Source organism: Alexandromys fortis, unplaced genomic scaffold (assembly GCF_014885135.2).
Source record: "Alexandromys fortis isolate MF-2015 unplaced genomic scaffold, M_Fortis_MF-2015_v1.1 scaffold_2_26212498_36691700, whole genome shotgun sequence".
Classification (NCBI taxonomy): domain Eukaryota; kingdom Metazoa; phylum Chordata; class Mammalia; order Rodentia; family Cricetidae; genus Alexandromys; species Alexandromys fortis.
In genome coordinates, this window is record NW_026067931.1 from 6888325 (window position 1) to 6906537 (window position 18213).

The 18213-nt window shown below is 42.6% G+C and overlaps 1 long non-coding RNA gene across 4 annotated transcripts in view; it reads left to right on the top strand.

The window, feature by feature from the left end:
* Window positions 1-6: 6 nt before the first annotated feature.
* Window positions 7-18213, top strand: part of LOC126503675 (uncharacterized) — a 64634-nt gene continuing 46427 nt past the window's right edge. For all 4 annotated transcript variants that reach the window (XR_007592359.1, XR_007592356.1, XR_007592358.1 and 1 more), the window contains exon 1: window positions 7-163. This is a non-coding gene — a long non-coding RNA (uncharacterized lncRNA). The remainder of the gene's footprint in view (window positions 164-18213) is intronic.

An 18213-nucleotide genomic window follows, 5' to 3' on the forward strand; every position in this document is an offset into this window, starting at 1 on the left:
TGGTCCCTGCTGCCTGCGTCCTCTGCCATTGTGCCAGTCCCCTCCGGTCCCGGCCGCAGCCTGCAGCCTGCATTGCCCGCCTGCGTAGCTCATCTGCCAGCGCATCTGCACCAGCCAGATTTTAAGTGCCCGAAGTGGAATGATCTGTGCCACTCTTTTCTAAGTAAGTGGAATGAAAGGTATTTGTATCAGTTTAAGAAAATGTCTTAAGCTGGGGGGAGGGGGGTGGGGGGGATGGGGGGGTGGCGCACGCCTTTAATCCCAGCACTCAGGAGGCAGAGGCAGGCGGATCTCTGTGAGTTCGAGCCCAGCCTGGTCTACAAGAGCTAGTTCCAGGACAGGCTCCAAAGCTACAGAGAAACACTGTCTCGAAAAAAAAACAAAACAAAAAAACAAAAACAAACAAACAAACAAACAAAAAACAAAAAAGAGAAAATGTCCTATAAATTTCATTTGTAACTGAGTCTACAGTATAACAACCAAACCAGACCTCTCTGTGAGTAGAAAAAAAAGTTTACTGGGGATTAAACTGTCAAGACTATTTCTTGGGGATGGAAGGGTGGGCAGAGGGAAACAAGATGGTGGGAAAACAAGCAGATTTTATATTCAGCAGGGTGGAGTCTTTGAACGATAAATGACGTTTGGATTAGCCAAGGTCTAGATGCCCTTGCTGGAGACAGTTGACCTTCCGGGATGGATAAAGAGAGGTCCAAGTAAACAAAATCCACTTTAAGAGATTCCTGAAGAGTGAAGAATTTAGGCTTCTGTTTATCCAATAACAACCCTCTGTTTGCCAGTCAGAGTCTTCCTATTCAGGATATAGTCACTAGCACTGGTATACTGGGTACTTTGGACCTACCATTATGCTTTCGAAACCACTCCTTTGGACAATCTTAAAACCAAGGCAACAAGTACCTTTTTATTTAAATTTAAGGTTTTTTTTTGTAAGCACATAAGAATTTCCTAGGAGTTATATAAAGAGATACAATGAAGACAAATACAATAGGAAAAAAATCCAAAGATGAATATATGTTCTATACATGGAGGGAACCACAGAAATATTTTGTTCTGGATGTGGAGTACTTTAAATAACTAGCACATACATTTGTTATACCTGGAAGTTATCATACATTTTCCATTTAATTTTACCACTCACTGTGTTTTTAAAACACAGCTAACCTCACACATATACAAATGTTATTAATGCAAAAGAATATGATAACTCAAGATATTCTGAAGAACTCTGAAGTAGGTCTTTATTATACTGATAAATTTGATCCTCATGTTTTAAACAATATGCTTAATATTAGCATGTTAGCAAGTAGTGAAAGCAGTGAAATATTCACAAACAGGATGCCAAGTGCACATGATTCTGTAATAATAAAACAATGAGAGGAACTATCATTGCTTAATTTGGGGTTAAATTTTAAAATCTTAACTCACTCAATATTTTATTCTCATGAGTCATTTAAGTGCCATTGAGGATATTGTAGGCAATATAAGAATTCTGGTTTAACCTGTCAAGGCAAGTGCCCATACTGAGTCCTCAAAGTAATAGGAGTAGTAAATAAGAATGTATAAGCAAATTGATATTTAAATGTGAAGGATGGAGGATATAACTCAGTGACAGAATACTTGCCTGATTGTATACTGTGGTTGGAACGTATTAGTCTGTTTTGACTTGAAATAAAAGTGAAAAGTAGAGCTCAGTGATCAGAGTATTCTTGGACACAATGCAGAAATGAGGAGAGCTGTATTCGTTGCTCTATATTCTAATTCTTATGGGAAACCAAGAAGAAGTTTTTATTATCTACTATATCAGATTCAGAGAAGATAGGTAAATAAACTTTTTATACTATGCAAATTTTTATGTTACCATAAAATCTACATCTGATGTGGGAGAGCATGTTCAGGTTTTGAACTAGGGCTGGGGAGATGGCTCAGAGCTTGGTGTGCAATTATGAGGACCTGAGTTTGTAGCTCTGGGACCCATGCAAAGGGCTGCGTATGGCCTTGCATACTTGTTATAGAGGGGAGGTAGAGAGGAGGGAGTCCCTGGCCTGCCAATCTAGCCAATCAGTGAGCTCCAGGTTTGGTGAGAGAACTTCCCCCAAAAAGTAAGGTGAAGTGATTGAGGAAGACAGCCAATATTGACCTCTGGCCTCCACATATGCCCACCTGACCATGAACACTTAAATACATGAGCATACAGGATACACTACACACATAAGCAAAATTAAAAAATAGACTTTATGATTGATGTCATCACTGTTTGCCTGTCTAGGGCATTTCCTGCCATTTTTATTGCTAACCATGTAGGAATGATCCCTGGGGATAAAGTAGTTGATGTCCACAATTTAATAGTGACAATTTTCTTTCGGCTTTTATTTCCTGACTTATTTATTTTCCAATTTATTTTTTTTAACAAGGGGAAAACTGTGGACATTAAGACAAGTTTTTGAATATTGGAGCAATGGATTTGTGAGTGTGCTTCTGAATGAGGCCTTTTGCAAACCTGATTTTGAGCAGTAGAGCTTCGGGGAAGGATTCCTGAGAAGCTGAGTTGCCATTATTGCTGAGTGCTCAGACAAGGAAGTGACTGTGCGAGGCAGAGCCGGATACTTTGGCAGCGAGAAAATGAATGCTCTAGGACTGGGGGCAGAGGAGGAATCTAAATCCTATGCCTGATTGGGTGTTTCCATCATAGGGCTAAGTGATGGGCCTCAGAGTGCTTGGGCTTTAATCTATGGTAACAGCACGATCGTGGTGTGGTTATCTTGGAAAAATGTCCAAGTATGTATTTTAAATTCCCATTATGTTTAGCAACGAAAGTAAGGCTACTAAGTATTTCTAGTTGGATAGCGTGTCCTGCTGAATACTGAAAAAAAAAAAGAAAAGAAAAGTCAGCTGTAAAAGATTGGAAGTTGCAACACTTCTGCACTTGGAGGAGATTTTCTTATCTGGGGAGGTCTTGGAAATGGTGCCATGATACTGGAAGACAGTGCCTCCTGTTTGCCTAGAGCTAGAGGCACTGAAGGAGCCATTGATACTCATTCTGGCCAGCACTCCAGCCCCTATGGGCAAGTCACCTGCATGGTAGAGTTAATGGTGAGCCCTTCTACCCTTCTGAGGAATATCATGTCAGGGTTTTAGGAGCTCAGACCCATAGCATCGATGCATTCATCGGCTTGGCTCACACCTTAGGACGGGAGAGCTAAGGGCTACCACAAACACCTTTTAAATCTTTTATTAGTCAAGGGCAGGGGCAATGGTATTTGACAAGAGAAGACCCCGAGAACTGAAAGGCCATTTGCTTGATGCAGTAGGCAGCACAATTTAAGATAGGCTGGCAGGATTCACTATGTCACAGTGATTGTGGGCCCAGAGAAGCTAGGTGTTCAAAGGAGAGACTTTCATCCAAGGTCACCTTTAAGTAGACATTATAGATCTTTAAATACAAGTTACTTTTCTTCCCAGTTGGAGGCTAGACGTGATTGCTAAGGTGACTCCCATTCATAAGAAAGTGGTGTAAAAGGTCCTGGCAGCTCTTGTTCTTGGTAATCAGTTCCTTCTCCACTGTTCTGAAATCACTTTCAAGGCAGTGCACAAACAGGTTTGCAGTACTTTTATGGCTTGTTCCTTAACCGTGCCTCCCCAGTCTAAATTTTCCTCAGTATACTTTAGATTACCAACAGGGATTAATTTATTGCTTCTATTAGGCAAAGATGCAAAATTAGGGAATGGATGGAAGGGGGTGTTTTTCTTACTGAACCAAGAGATATAGCAAACCCCGTCTGCTGGGATTCAACTCTTATGTCTGTCACTTTGCAGGTGGCAAGATTCAACTCTACATTTTTTTTGGGGGGGGGGGGATGTTATCTAATTCTGCTATTCAGCCAAGTGCCCAGTACATCCATAAAAACAGGGAACACTTTTTAATTAACAACTCATTAAAATGTTATTGTTTGTGTACTGTACACCAGGCTTCATGTCCTATGCATAGTCTGTGCTCCATGTTTCCATGCTTGAATCAGTTATCAAGCCTGAAGTCATTGTGGAACAGACATTTATAAAAAAAGACAGAACCAAACAGAGCAAAGTGGATATTTGGTTTCTAAAACCAACATTTAGTAAATTTCTCAGAAGTAAAAGATTAATTTTCTCAAAAGAAAAATGATAAACTTCACAGAGACAATTTATACATGTTTCTAGAAAGATCTGCCATTTGAAAAGTGTCATATATGGCTGGAAATATCATCTTTCACTTCATTGAGACATCAGGGCTGATAGAAATTTTTGCTACTAGTGATTATTAATCTTAAGCACCACAAAGAGCTGAAAAGATTTTGTAGTTTCTAAAATAAAACCCCATAATCCTGAACATGAGACTGAGTAGCTCTGTCTTGGGTGCTCACAATAGTGGCCCTTTTTTCCATATGTCAATGTGAACTGTTAAAAGAAAGGAGGGGTGTGTAGAGAAAGGCAAGGGAGACATGTCAAAGGATAGTAACATTTCACAGTAGGACAGAAAACACACATCAATTCAAAAATATATAAATATGCAAATAATATAAATGTATAAAATGTATAGCTATTCTCAGTGTGCTCTCTTTGCCTCCCACTTGCAGGTTTAGGTATAAGCTCTCTGTTGTTCTTGCTTCCATGCCTTCACTTTGACATAGTAGACTCCAATCCTGTGAAACTGTAAGCCTAATTAAATGCTTTTTCATAAGTCTCCTTGGTCATGGTGTTTTATTACAGCAACAGAAAAGCAGATAATGCAGATGGAGAGACATTAACTTTTTTTTTTTTTAAATGTATGTGGGTATTTTGTCTGTGTGCAGATCTGGGTACCACATGCAGTACCCATAAAGACCAGAAGAGAGTGCTCTGGGTGGGAAGTTACAGATGGTTGTGAGCCATCATGTGGGTGCTGGGAATTGAACCAGGGGTCTTCTGTAAGAGCAATAAGGACTTTAAACCACTAAGCTATCTTTCCAGCGCTAAAACATTGATTTCTTAAAGGCGATCTTCAGCCATGATCATAGTTTAACTATGAAAACACCAACTTGGTTATTAAAAAAAATTAAGTTGGCATTTAGCAAAGACGCTTTCAGGCAAACAGATCTTCTTTAAGACTGCAGCAGCAAGGCAAAAGAGAATGTGTCTGTTTAGTACCATGCATACTGTCCTAGATTTTGAAGAATGCCCTCATTCTACACAAGTGCACATATCTATTCCCATCTGGTCTTCATCTGTAGTGTAGAAGTGTTGTTTTACATTTATTTTTATTTTCTTTGCACGAGTGTTTTGCCTACATGTACGTATATGTTCCAAATGCTTTCTTGACACCCACTGAGTTGAGAAGAGGGCATCAGATCCCCTGAGACTGGTTTTATGACAGTTGTGAACTTCCATGAAAGTGCTGGGCATCGATCTCAGGTTCTCCGAGATAGCAGCAAGGGCTCTCAACCACCAAGCCAGATCTCAAGTCCCAGAAGTGGAATTTGAGGGGCTGAGGTGGGTCTACTTGTGTCTGGTTCACATTCACAGTTAGGCTCCGAGGCCTTGTCATAGGGAAGGCAGACAGAGTTCATAGAAGCCCCGTAGTGCTGAGGGACAGAGAAAGTTCCATGGGTTCTCTAAACTGGCTGACGGGGATTTTAGATGAAGTAGCTGGGAACCAACTCCTTCAACTAGGTCATCAGTCAGCACTATGCTTCAGGGGCAAACGTCTTACAAGTCATCATTTCTTGAAAGGACAGGCCGAGTTCTTATAGAAATGATATACTTATAAAGCTTTCTCTTTATGCTTTCAGGTCAAAATTGGCCCTTTGATTCTAAGTGACACAACACTCTAAGGTTTCAACTTCTTTCTTGACAGAACAGAGTCAAAGCTCCTCCTCTGAGGATAGCTCCCAGGGCCTTTGGTATAAGTTTCAGTATTAGTTTTATTCATGTAGTTCCAAAGGAGGCTGAATGTGGCGTTTAGCACATGCTAGGACCCGAAAAATATTTGCTACATGAAGTAAGCCAGTCACGTGTGGTTTCCTTCCGGTCTCCATAGCAGCAGCAATATCTTGTGTTTCTTCACCCACCTTGTGTCTGAAGTGTCTGGGAGGCTTTGACATGGGTGGGGTGATGTGGGGTGGGTTTGGGTGAGGTGAGGTGGGGTTGGGTGGGGTAGTGTCTGGTGGATGTCATACTCTACTGTTCCCCTCCGCCTCAGAGGAAAGCAGGCAATACTATTTGCTTACTCTTTCTCTTCCTATTAAATTTCTGTTCATTGTGTGGCCTTCAGATGGGAGTCAAGTGCCTGTCCTTCTTTTTCCAGAGGTGACATTGGCTCGGTTTTATTTCTAAAGATAACGGCATCTCAAATACTTCCTTAAGTCACCTTAGCCCAATTTAAGGCTTTCTTGTCCTTATAGCTTTTATAGATCAGCAGCATATGTCTTGCCCAGCCATCAAATCTAATATGAGCAGACAGCTTTGTCTCTCTGATGGTTCCTGTGTAATCACCCTGCAACTGTGTGTCATCCAACACTGAACCTTTTGTCAGGTTAGGAAAGTGAAATTCATGAGCTTAAAAAGAGAGGACCTCCGGAGACTTGCAGGCACACCAGACTTATGCTTTCTTCTGAAGACTACTGCAGAGGAAGTACCTTGCTTGTGGGGGCCACACAGCATGTAAGGTGACCCTTTCTGAGATGCTCTCTGTGTCCGCTGGTCCATCTGCCACTGATGTGGAGTATTTTCCTGTGCTGAACATTGTCCTTTGGATGAACTTGCTGAACACTGCACTGGCTGCTACTTCTGCAGACTGTGACTGTCACATCGTCTCTTTCTGACGTTGTTGCATTGGTCTCCTGCTCAGATGCCACAGTGCAGTCCTGATAAATGGGAGTTTAAGGGAGAAAAATCAAAAGGAGATGGAGATCACAGTACAATAATGATTTGGAGATCAACTCTCTGTTGGAAACAAGGCTTTTCACATATTAAAAAAAGAAAGAGTCCAGGCTAGAGTATATCGTTTCTTGCTAGGGTATCACATCCTCAATTAAGATTCAGGCCAAACAAATCGTGTCTAAGTTCTGTTAATGTGTCCTCTGGGAGGACATGCCAGCACTTTAAGCTTGTTAATAAGTTTGGACTTGTAACTTACAGTAGGTGTACAGGATTATTTGAATAATCAAGAAGATAATGGTGATACAAGTTGTAATGATTCAGCCGCAATATGGCTGATACTTCCAAGTTCCAGGGTCATGCATGTGCAGAGAAACCCTCAGGTATGACCCATGTGTGGCATGGTTGCATCACCTGTGTATGCTGCAGCTGTGTGAGTCCTTGCACGCATGAGTGAGCTCCGTCATCTGTCATCTGTGTATGACATAACCATGTCATCCCCTTGTGCACATGTGCTAGGCAGCCCTTAAAAGCTGGATGCACCATCTTCAACTCCCTCTATCTCTCTGCAAGCCAACCTTCACCAGGCCTGTACACCCCTTCCAATAAACTTGTAAGTGGGTTTATTGTGTGTTCAGGTCATTTCATGGTGCTGTGAGACTCAGAAGGCTCTTCTGCCCCTCTCCCAGGGTTGGGATCCAGAATCAGGTATTTTTCCACAACAATCACGTCTTCCCTCTGCCTGAGCGTGACCTCTACACACACCACCAGGCTTCAGTTTGTCAGTTTCCCCATTCTGGTCCATGTAACCATTACTTCAAACCTGAGAAACTGACTGTTGAGCTAGCAGCAATCTTTTAGTGTTCCTAGAAATGGGGGGACATCCCCCAACCACAGCCCTCATGGCTGTGGTTGAGCCCTGCACTGACATTCATCTCTGAATTACTTTCCTTAGCTAAAAACATGATTGGACAACCCAGGGTTGCCTGCCTGCCTCAGATTTTTCTTTTCTTTTCTTTTGGACCTCTCATCAGTGGTCCCCACTGTGAGATACCACTTGGTCTCCAGCCTCTCTGGCTTCCCAGTCACCAGGACTGGAGCCAGTCAGGCTTAAACACCCCTGCCTGCAGATAGATAACGCTCTTCTACAGGCCCTGCAGTGTTAGCCACCATTTCACACCCCACCTGTAGAGGGGAGATGAGGAGATGACCCCCTATAAGCCTTGTGGTGTTACCGCTTTCGCTGGTTTTCATGGTTCAGCTCTGGTTAGCAAGTCATCCAAGACCATCTCTTCAGCCTCCCCATTGGGATGCCTTTTAGAGGCTCTGAAACCCCAGGCCTTAATGCCCTACTTACAGATTCCCATACTTATCCATCTTTGTTCAAAAAATGGCCTTGTTACAACATAGATAACAATTTAAAGTGGCTGCCTAACGGCACCTTTGATCCCAATATTCTACAGGAGCTTTCTAACTACTGTCAGCGCACAGGCAAATGGAAAGAGTTTCCTTATATCCAAACCTTTTACTATCTGAGCTCTAAGCTTAAGCCCTCTGAACTTGCAAGTTGTTCACCTGCTCGCATGTTCCTGGCTATGCCATCTGAGCCGGAAGAACACTCTACTTCTGCTCTGGACCCAACTAATGAACCCCCGCCTTTTCCACCTCAGAGGGCAGCTACTCTTTCTCCTTCTTATAAACTCACCTTTCATGATATCTATATGATCCTATCTAATAACCTACTTCCTGAAGAGAGCAGGTGAGTTTGGAAGCAGGCCAGATTACATGCAGATGAGGTTCACCAAACACATGCAACACACCCCAGGGACAGAGGCAGTCCCTGAGCAGGAACCACACTGGGATTATAACGCCCTAGGTGGAATTTTAACTAGGGACTGGTTTTTGACTTGCCTTCTGGCAGGTCTTTGTAAGACTGCCCTCAAGCTAGTAAACTATAATAAGCTTTTAGAGGTCATTCAAGATACAAAGAAAAATCCTTCTACATTTTTGGAACAGCTCACTAAAGCCCTGTTACAATATACTAACTTAGATCCAGAAACCATGGAAGGCAGACAGTTACTCATGACTCATTTTTTTCTCAGTGCTACCCTGACATTAAGGCTAAACTTAGAAGTTTGGAGAAAGGCCCCTTGACCCCACAGGTGGAAGTCTTATAGTTGGCTTTTAAGGTGTACCATGCAAGGAATTACAAAGCCCACAATCACCACTGTTATGTGCTAGCCATGGCCCTCTGACATGCTGAGGAGACAGACCACCTGATACTTGCTGTCCATGTTGCACACTTGCCCCCCCCCCCCCCCAGAGCCCGAGAACCACCAGATCCATGTTTCAAATGTGGTAGAACTGGTCACTGGGCCCAAACAAGCCCTAATCCAAAACTAGGACACACGAGACATTGTCCAAGATGTCATAGGGAAGGACGCTGGGCAGTCGATTGTTCTCATACACATAGTGGCATGAAGACATCAAATCCAGAAAAGTCCCAAGTTAACCATCTAGGTCTGACCATAGACAAGTGAGGCTACCTGGGCTCCTTTGACCCGACCACAACCATCATCTGTAACAGGGAGCCATGAGTAAACATCATGGTATCAGGACGACCCATATCCTTTCTTTTGGATACCAGAGCCACACACTCAGTACTGAGGGAATTCTGGGGGCCTAACTCTTCTTCTAGTTCCCCTTTTGTCAGAATAGGGGGGCAGCCTTATCTACCTCAGCAGACCCCACCACTTGACTGTGTTTTTAGGGGTATTTATCTCACCCATTGATTTTTAGTCATGCCAACCTTCCCAGTACCTCTTATGGGAAGAGAATTATTTTAAGCAAAAGTAGGAGCTTCCATTTCGTTTGCTACTTACATTCAACTTACCCCAGACTCACCAGCAGCTCCCCTCATCCTCCTTCTAGTCTCCCAGTTCCACTGTGCCTTTTCCTCTACCAGCTTCTCAGGTGGACCCCCAAGTCTAGGATACCCCAAACCCTTCTGTTGCTAAACACCATTCCCCTATAATAATCTAATTACAAGATCCTACTAAGTACATTACCCAAGCTCAGTACCCCCTTCTCTCCAGAGCCTTAGGGGACTTGAGCCTGTTATCTTTGACCGTCTAAGAAAAAAATCCAATTCACCCCTTAACACCCCTATACTTGCTGTTAAAAAACCTAGTAGTCTCTATCACCTGGTTTAATACCTCTGGCTTATTAACTCCACAGTGGTCCTTCTTTATCCTGTAGTGCCTAACCCTTACACACTTCTTTCCACTATTCCCCCAGGAACCTCCCACTTCTCAGTTGTAGATCTTAAGGATGCTTTTTTTCTTTATTTCTCTCAGCTCTCAATCTCAAAATATCTTTGCCTTCACCTGGACTGACCCTGACACTCACCTCTCCATACAGCTCACCTGGACCATCCTTCCCCAGGGATTCTGGGACTGCTCACACCTGTTTGGTCAGCTTTAGCTTCTGATCTTCTCTCACTGTCTCTCCCTAAGTCTAAACTCATATAGTATGTAGATGATATTTTACTTTGCCGTCCATCCTTGGAGATCAGCAAAAGTGATACCTCTACTCTTTTAAATTTTCTGTCCAAAAAAGGCTATAGAGTCTCACCTCCTAAGGCCCAATTGTCTACCTCTCAGGTCATTTACTTAGGATTAACTATTACCCCAACCCAAAAAGCTATTATGCTAGACAGAAAGAAGCTAATTCAGTCCCTTGCAGTTCCTTCTACAAAAGGAGAGGTTTTATCATTCCTAGAAATAGCTGGCTTCCTGTGTTCCTGGATCCCCTCTTTTTCTCTCCTCACCCATTCTTTATACAAGGCAGCTCTCAGCTCTCTGCATGAGCCCCTTCTCCATCCCATTACTAAATCCTTCCAGAGACTCCAGCAAGTTATCCATATCCAGGCCCCAGCTCTTCATCTCTCAGATTTAACTCATCCCTTCTCCCTTTTGTAACATAGAAGGATTTTTGTAACATAGGACCTTGGGGTCCTAGGACATCAGCTGGGACCTTCCTTTGCACCTGTATGTATCTGTCAAAGAAGATGGGCACCCTGTATACGTGCTTTAGCAGCTGCTGAGAATCTTATATGCGAGTCAGAGAAACTAACCTTTGGGTCACCCACCACTGTCTCCTCCCACCACAATCTGTCCCGTCTCTTAACTTACAAAGGTGTACAAACATCACCCCCTTCCCAAGTTCTTTCCCTCCAGGTAGCATTAGTAGAAGATGCCACACTCACTTTAGAATGCAGCCCACTCCTTAATATCTCAAATCTCCTACCTCAACCTAACATTAATTATTCCCCATCTCATTGCTGCATGGAAACCTTAGAGGATCTACTGCCCCACCCCTCACATATACAGGAAGGCAAACTGTTCCAGTCCACTTATACCTGATACACAGATGGCAGCTGTTTTTATGTGAAGGGACCTGTAGAGCAGGCTATGCCATAGTGTCAGATACTGGGGTGGTGGAGGCACAGGCACTCCCTGCCCATACCACTAATCAGCAGGCTGACTTAATAGCCCTTACCTGTGCCTTCCAGTTAGCAAAGGGACAATCTTTAAATGTTTACACAGACTCCAAATATGCCTTTCATAGCCTCCTGTCCCATGCAGCTATCTGGAAGAAGTGTGGGCTTCTTATGATGAAAGGAGGATCCATAATGAACTCAGGTTACAGTATGGACTTTTTAAAGGCCTCCCGTCTCCCCAAGGCTATAGGAATTATTCACTGTCAGTCTCATCAGACCAACAGTCCCATTATTTCCAAGGGAAATAACTGGGCTGACCAGGCAGCTAGAACAGCAGCATCCCAGAGCCCAAACCTCAGGAGGTTCATACAGTACATACAGCCCACATTCTCGCAGGGACCTCCTGACACCTGGAAAATTCTGTCCTACCTACATCAGCTCTTTCATCCTAATAGCATAACTCTGTTTCACTTTGTCAAGGCTCACCTCCAGCCTACCCCTGAGGACTTAGAGTTCTTAAAAGCTTTCACTGCCTCTTGTAAAATCTGTCAGAAGTCAGATCCCAAGACCAAATATCGTAGCTTCCCTTTCCCACCCATCAGGCCAGGGGCTCCCTTCCAGAAACTGACTGGCAGCTTGATTTTACTCATATGACCACAGTCAGATGGGATAAATATCTCCTGGTTTTGGTGGACTCCATGTCTGGGCGGATTGAAGCATTTCCCACCACTAACAAGAGGGCCCAGACAGTTTCCGATGTTCTCCGAGAAATTATCCCCTGGTTTGGAATCCCAACCTCTCTTCAGTCAGATAATGGCCCAGAGTTTACCTCCCAGATCTTTCAAACTTTGTCTAAGGCTATTAACATCCCTGGCAGTTTCATATCCCATACCACCCTCAGTCTTCAGGGAAGGTAAAATGAACTAACCGTTCCTTAAAAAATGTTCTTGTTAAGATGTCACAGGAGCTTCACCTCGACTGGGTAAAACTTTTGCTTCTGGCCCTTCTTAGGCTTAGGGCTCTTCCCAAAAGCCCCCCTTCCATCTTGCCCTTTGAACTCATGTATGGATGACCTCTCACCTAAAACCTCTCCCCTTCCTGATCACCTTCTTACTCTGTTGTTATCCCATCTACGCTCCCTATTATGGGACTTTACTGACTACTCATTACCCCAACCATGTGCCAGTTCAGGCCCACTGCTGATTAAAATAGGAGATCAGGTGCTATTCTCTCCTCCAGACCAACGCCTCTCACCCCTTTCCCCTAAATGGCAGGGCCCCTTTAAAGTAATTCTTGTAACTTCCACAACTGCCAAGCTCGAGGAACTCTCCATTGGATCCACCTGTCTCACCTTAAACCTTTTACTCTTCCAGCTCAAGTTACCCTCTCATATATGGTGACTCAAACAGGGCCCTGCTCCCTTAAGTTCCAGAGGACACCAGGATCAGCCACTGTTTCTCTGGTTCAAGAAAAATAAAAGTCTCATCACCGTACTCAAGCCTTCTGTGGCCAAAACTCCATACACTCTCCCTCTTCCTCTTTCTCCTATCTGCTTTACCAACTTCTCTACATCTCCAATGTCATGCTTAAATTTCCAGTTAACCACTCCGCTGTTTTTACAGGGACCATCATTAAACATAGAACCGGAGATACAAGGATTGACAAAAACCCAGGTGGTAAGAAACAATAACGAGTTTGGGGATATTCACAGCCCCAGACTCCAAAAATTTACAAATTAGACTTTAACATAACAGGTTTATCACTGACTGCAGCAGTGTCTCCTGGATGTTCAGGTAATACCATTATGCTAAGGAGAGCAAGTACCTTAAGATTTGCATCAGGTTAAACATTGAGGGATCTAATAATTTTCCTTTCTAATAATTCCTCCTTTCTCCCCACTGTCTTCTGTTTCAACACTATACCATCATAATCATAAGCTTTTAATATGTCTAAAATTTATTTCTTTCCAAACATTTTTTATAAGCTCCAGGGAGCCAACTGGACCAGCTATCTAAATGGACCAGACTTGCCCAAAATAAGTATCATTTAATTCTTCCCTTATCATTCCTGGTCTCTGGAACCCCTGGGAAATTCCCTCTCCCACCCCCCCAACAAAACCCTTTATCTTCCATCTTGGAATTCTCCTCCCTTAATCACTGGGATTTAACATTTTTTCCAGACGTAATTTTGTGCCTTTCCAGCATCTTGTGAGGTCCAAGCTGCCAGCCAACCAGTTCCACAGAGCCCGTAAAAAAAAAACAAAAACAAACAAACAAACCACAAAAGTAATCATCCACCCTAGGACATTGTCAAGCATCTCAACTCTCCAACGCCCACAAAATCAGCAAAAAGCAGTCTCGAGAGACGTGATGACACCCACAAAATCAGCAGGAAGCAGTTACAAGAGACCTTATGATGCCCCTTTCTCACCAATTAAAGACCCTAAACTCTCCAAATTTTTGCCCCATTTCTACCCATTAAAGTCCCCAAACTCCTCAAATTTTGCCTCATTCCCACCCATTAAAGACCCCAAATGCCCCAAATTTTTATAATAAACAAAAGGGTGGAATGTAATGATTCAACCACAATATGGCTGACACCTCCAAGTTCCAGGGCCTCACATGTACAGACAAGCCCTCAGGCGTGACCAGTGTGTAGCATGGTTGTATCACCTACAAATGATGCAGCTGTATGAGTCCTTGCGTGCATGTGTAAGCTCCATCATCTGAGTATGATGTAACCATGTCATACTTTAAGGGTGCTAGGCAGCCCTTAAAAGCTGGATGTGCCTTCTTTGGCCCTCTCTCTCTGCACACCGACCTTCACACACAGGAGTGCACACCCCCAGCCCCCCTCCCCCCCCCAAACAATAAACTCCTAAGCGGGTTTGTTGCGTGTTCCGTGTTTCCTTCTCACTCGCGCCAGGTAATTTCACAAGTACTTACAATGTCATAAGCAACACATTTTATATCTGTATCTAATCTCTCAGTGCATCCTTCAATACATTTCCCCTGCTACTAGGCCTATAAAGTGGGAATTACTATCTCAAGTTTTACAAATGATAAAAACACGAAGGTCTGAGAAGTGACTTTCTTGAGCTAATAAATGTAGGGCCACATGATCTAACTGCAGACTCTTTATGTGTCAGTTGGTGTCATTTTAGGAAGCAAGGGACCATAAGTGATTTGGAGTATAAAATTAATGATGGAATTAGATTTTCCCAGCTGGTAGGAACTGATAAAATCTAAAGAAGCCTATTGCCTCTGCTTTCCTAGTGGTGGCTTGAAGCTGGTGTTGCTTAGCAATGGGGGCATTTTTTAAGGACACAGAGGTATGTTACAAAATTTTGAACTTCGGCAAGTGCCTGGAATCAGCAAGCAAGATGTGGGATTGTTCTTACTTTACTCTTTTTCTCGTTTCCTTCCTGTCTCTGTGTTACTCTGTCTTCTTTCTCTTTGCATGGATTGTGTCTTCTCTTTCTGGGGCTTGGATTCTTTTGCTTTGTGACTTTTGTGTATATGGTGGGAGATGAACACTTTGGTAGATGTCAAAATGTATGGCTCTTACCAGTGAGTGACTTGGGGCTCTGCATTTGAATGTCAGATTCTAGGAGTACAGGAACACATTGACTCAGCTTGGATTTGTTGTCCAGTAAATTGTAACTAGAGAAGAGCAGCAAGAGGACAGAGAGGGTAGTGACTGAGCAGACACATGTTGTGATATTATATAAAAAGTGAACTGCAAAAAAACAACAGTAGGAAGAAGGGGAGTTTCAGGGTCACTGTCATATCTTCTGGGTCTGTCCTTTCAGAAAGAATACCTTTGGATGTTAGATATTTTTTGAAATTAATTATAAACCTTTGCTGTTTACTTTTGAAGCAGGGCTTTCTGAAGTTAATTGGACAAAGAACGTGGCACTTTTTTTTTTTAAAGCAATGTATTCATTTCCAGCTGGGTGGGAAAGAACCGCAAAAGGGTTGTATTGTATCTGGATTTTCATTGTTTTCAGATAATTGTACAATTTTTGCAAGAACATAACCCAATTTCCAGTTGCTTAGTTTATTAGTAAGAAAACTGAAGATCAGAGAGATTAAGGGATTACTAAATCTCTCCTTTTTATTTTAGCCATAATCCCTCATACAAATTGTGAAAATCCCTTTAGAATAGGTTTAGAAAAGAAACAGAGAGATCAGGATTCTATTTGACAGATTGAGTTTATCTCCAGGTTTTTAGATGAATTGAGATTAAACTAAATTATTTTTTTATTTTAAAATAACTAATTTCCTCACTCCAAAGAGCATGGATTTAAGATGGCAGTCTCTTGGTTCCCAGTTTGTGATGCCTCTGGTTTGAACATACGGCGACTGTACTTAACACCTGTGCCGAAATTCTTGCAAACACTAGGGATTTGAGACCAAATGTCAGCCACAAGTTTGATATTTATTGTCTTTAGTTACTCTTTCTCATAACCTCCCCTCAGCCTTAGAACACTGTGAGACTGTGATGTTTGGGTGAGTGTCAGTGGAAAAGCCATTACACAGTGACAGAGAGTAGGATTTGAGCAATCGTAGTGACTTGTTCCAGTCCTGGAATATCATACTTTCCTTTGTCATGTCAGGGCTTCCTAGACCATCGGTTCTGCTCCTTAATGTATTATTATATTGATTTTGTTGCTTTCATCTTTGTTCTTCCGTTATCTTATGTGAATTTAAAGTCATTTACAAAACGAATAAAAAGAGTTTTCTTAGGTGACAGCACATTTGACTTTTAGCCTGGCAATACGTTAGCAGTGTTCTTATTTTACTGCATATTTTAGTATTTATGCACAGTTATATTCTCTTCTAATATTTCCCAGGACCGCACTTTGGTAGTAGAAGCAGAACAATATGAAATGAATAATACGTGGATAGCGAGGCATTTTACATTAGGTTGCCTAAGGTAAGATATTTCTTAGCATAAGTGCATTGAAGAAATGTATACCTCATCTTATTCCACAGACCTGAAATTGCTACTACATGCAAATTTGGGAATAATGATTGTAGGTGGTAAAGGGGATGTGCATAGAATTAGTAACATCGAGGACCGAGATAGAACATACTGATTTCATTTTTGTCAGATGTAAAAAAGGAATACTTATGCCAAAGGAGTATATATAGATACATTCTAATTGGTTTTGGCTCCTTTTATCATAATTGTTGATCAGGACTGATAAGCATACTAGGCAATGGGTCCAAGGTCATTCAACTGTGAGTCACTATAGGAACTAAGGGAAGGGATCTAATATTGGAGCATACTGGACAAATGCTTGTCTGAGCTTGTTCCCCACGGGAATTCAATAAATCTCTTACTGGTTGAAATATGGAGCCTCATCTCTAATGTTGGAATAAAAATACATAGGGAAATATGTGCTTTATTTGAAGATATTTGAAACAGTTTAATGAAAAAGCAAAGAACAGTTTTTAAGGGCTTTAGAATTTTGGTTCTAGACCAGAGCCCCCTTGCTAATGTTTCAAAACAGATTTAAAACAAGAGAAAGTGTGTCTACGCGTGTCGCTCACTATGTGACACGACAGGGTGACTCTTGTAAGTGTCTTGGAACCTACGGAGATGGAAGAGGGTCATGTTGAGAAGCTGACTCTGGGGAGCATGGTGTGTGAGGATGGGCCGACTGAGCACAGGCACACTGCCATCGCCTGCTGCAGGAGCCGGGATGCTGCTGCCCCTTTGCTTTGGAGTTCTGTGCGGCTCTGTGGCAGCATCTGTTTTCCACTTGAACCTCTTCTGAAAGCAAAGCCACACATCATCCCAGCGAAGTTATGGGTTCGCTGGTCGGTTAGCAGCACTGCCGAGGTATCTCATTGCCAGCATATGGTCTGTGTGGGTAACCCTTCGATTATTTGCACAGCTGCTGGGTAATAGTACGTTAAAACATGACACGCACAATTATGTTCAATTATAGAAAATGAATCTATTTTACCTAATGCTTATTCCCTAGGGTTCATGCATCTTTAGTTACAGGAAGTTCAGGACAGGGTGGCAGATGGTCCAACACAATGTTTGTCAGCTAATCCATTTAAGTGCCATGGCATGCTACGTTGTTTAGAATATATCTCTATACATTTTAGTCAGATGCCTGAGTTCACTTTTGAAGTTGAAGAACTACTATGTGTTGTTCTGGGTTCCATGTGTCTGTGTCCCTCTCTGCTATGATGGCATGGCTCTAGGGCTATGGAGCAAGTGGCATAAAGCCTTACAATGCTCTCCTTTGTACTCAGGTTTGTTGTTTTTCCCCAAGGACACGACTCTCCCTACATCATGTTCTTGCTACATGATAGTGTCTTAGTTAGGGTTTCTATTGCTATAAAGAGGCCACCCTGACCACAGCAACTCTTATAAAGAGAAAACATTTAATGGGATGACTTACAGTTTCATGGAGATGGAGAAGGAGCTGAGAGTTTTATATCTTGATACACAGGCAACAGAAAGCAGTCTGAGGTTCTGGGCTTGGCTTGGACATATATGGAACCTCAAAGCCCACTTCCTCAGTGACACACTGCCTCCAACAAGGCCACACCTATTCCAAGAAGGCCACGTCTCCTAAATGGGCCACTCCCTTTGGGGACCATTTTATTTCAAACCATGACAGTTTCAGCAACATTGCCATCACCTTTTCTTCACCCAGCTCCCCTGGCTCAGTGGACCTGTCTTGGTAACTCGGTACTTGGTACTTGGTACCTCGGTGGTTCCAGAAAGCTTGTAGTGGTACACCATAACATGCTATTTCTATGTCGTCCTTTGTAAAATAC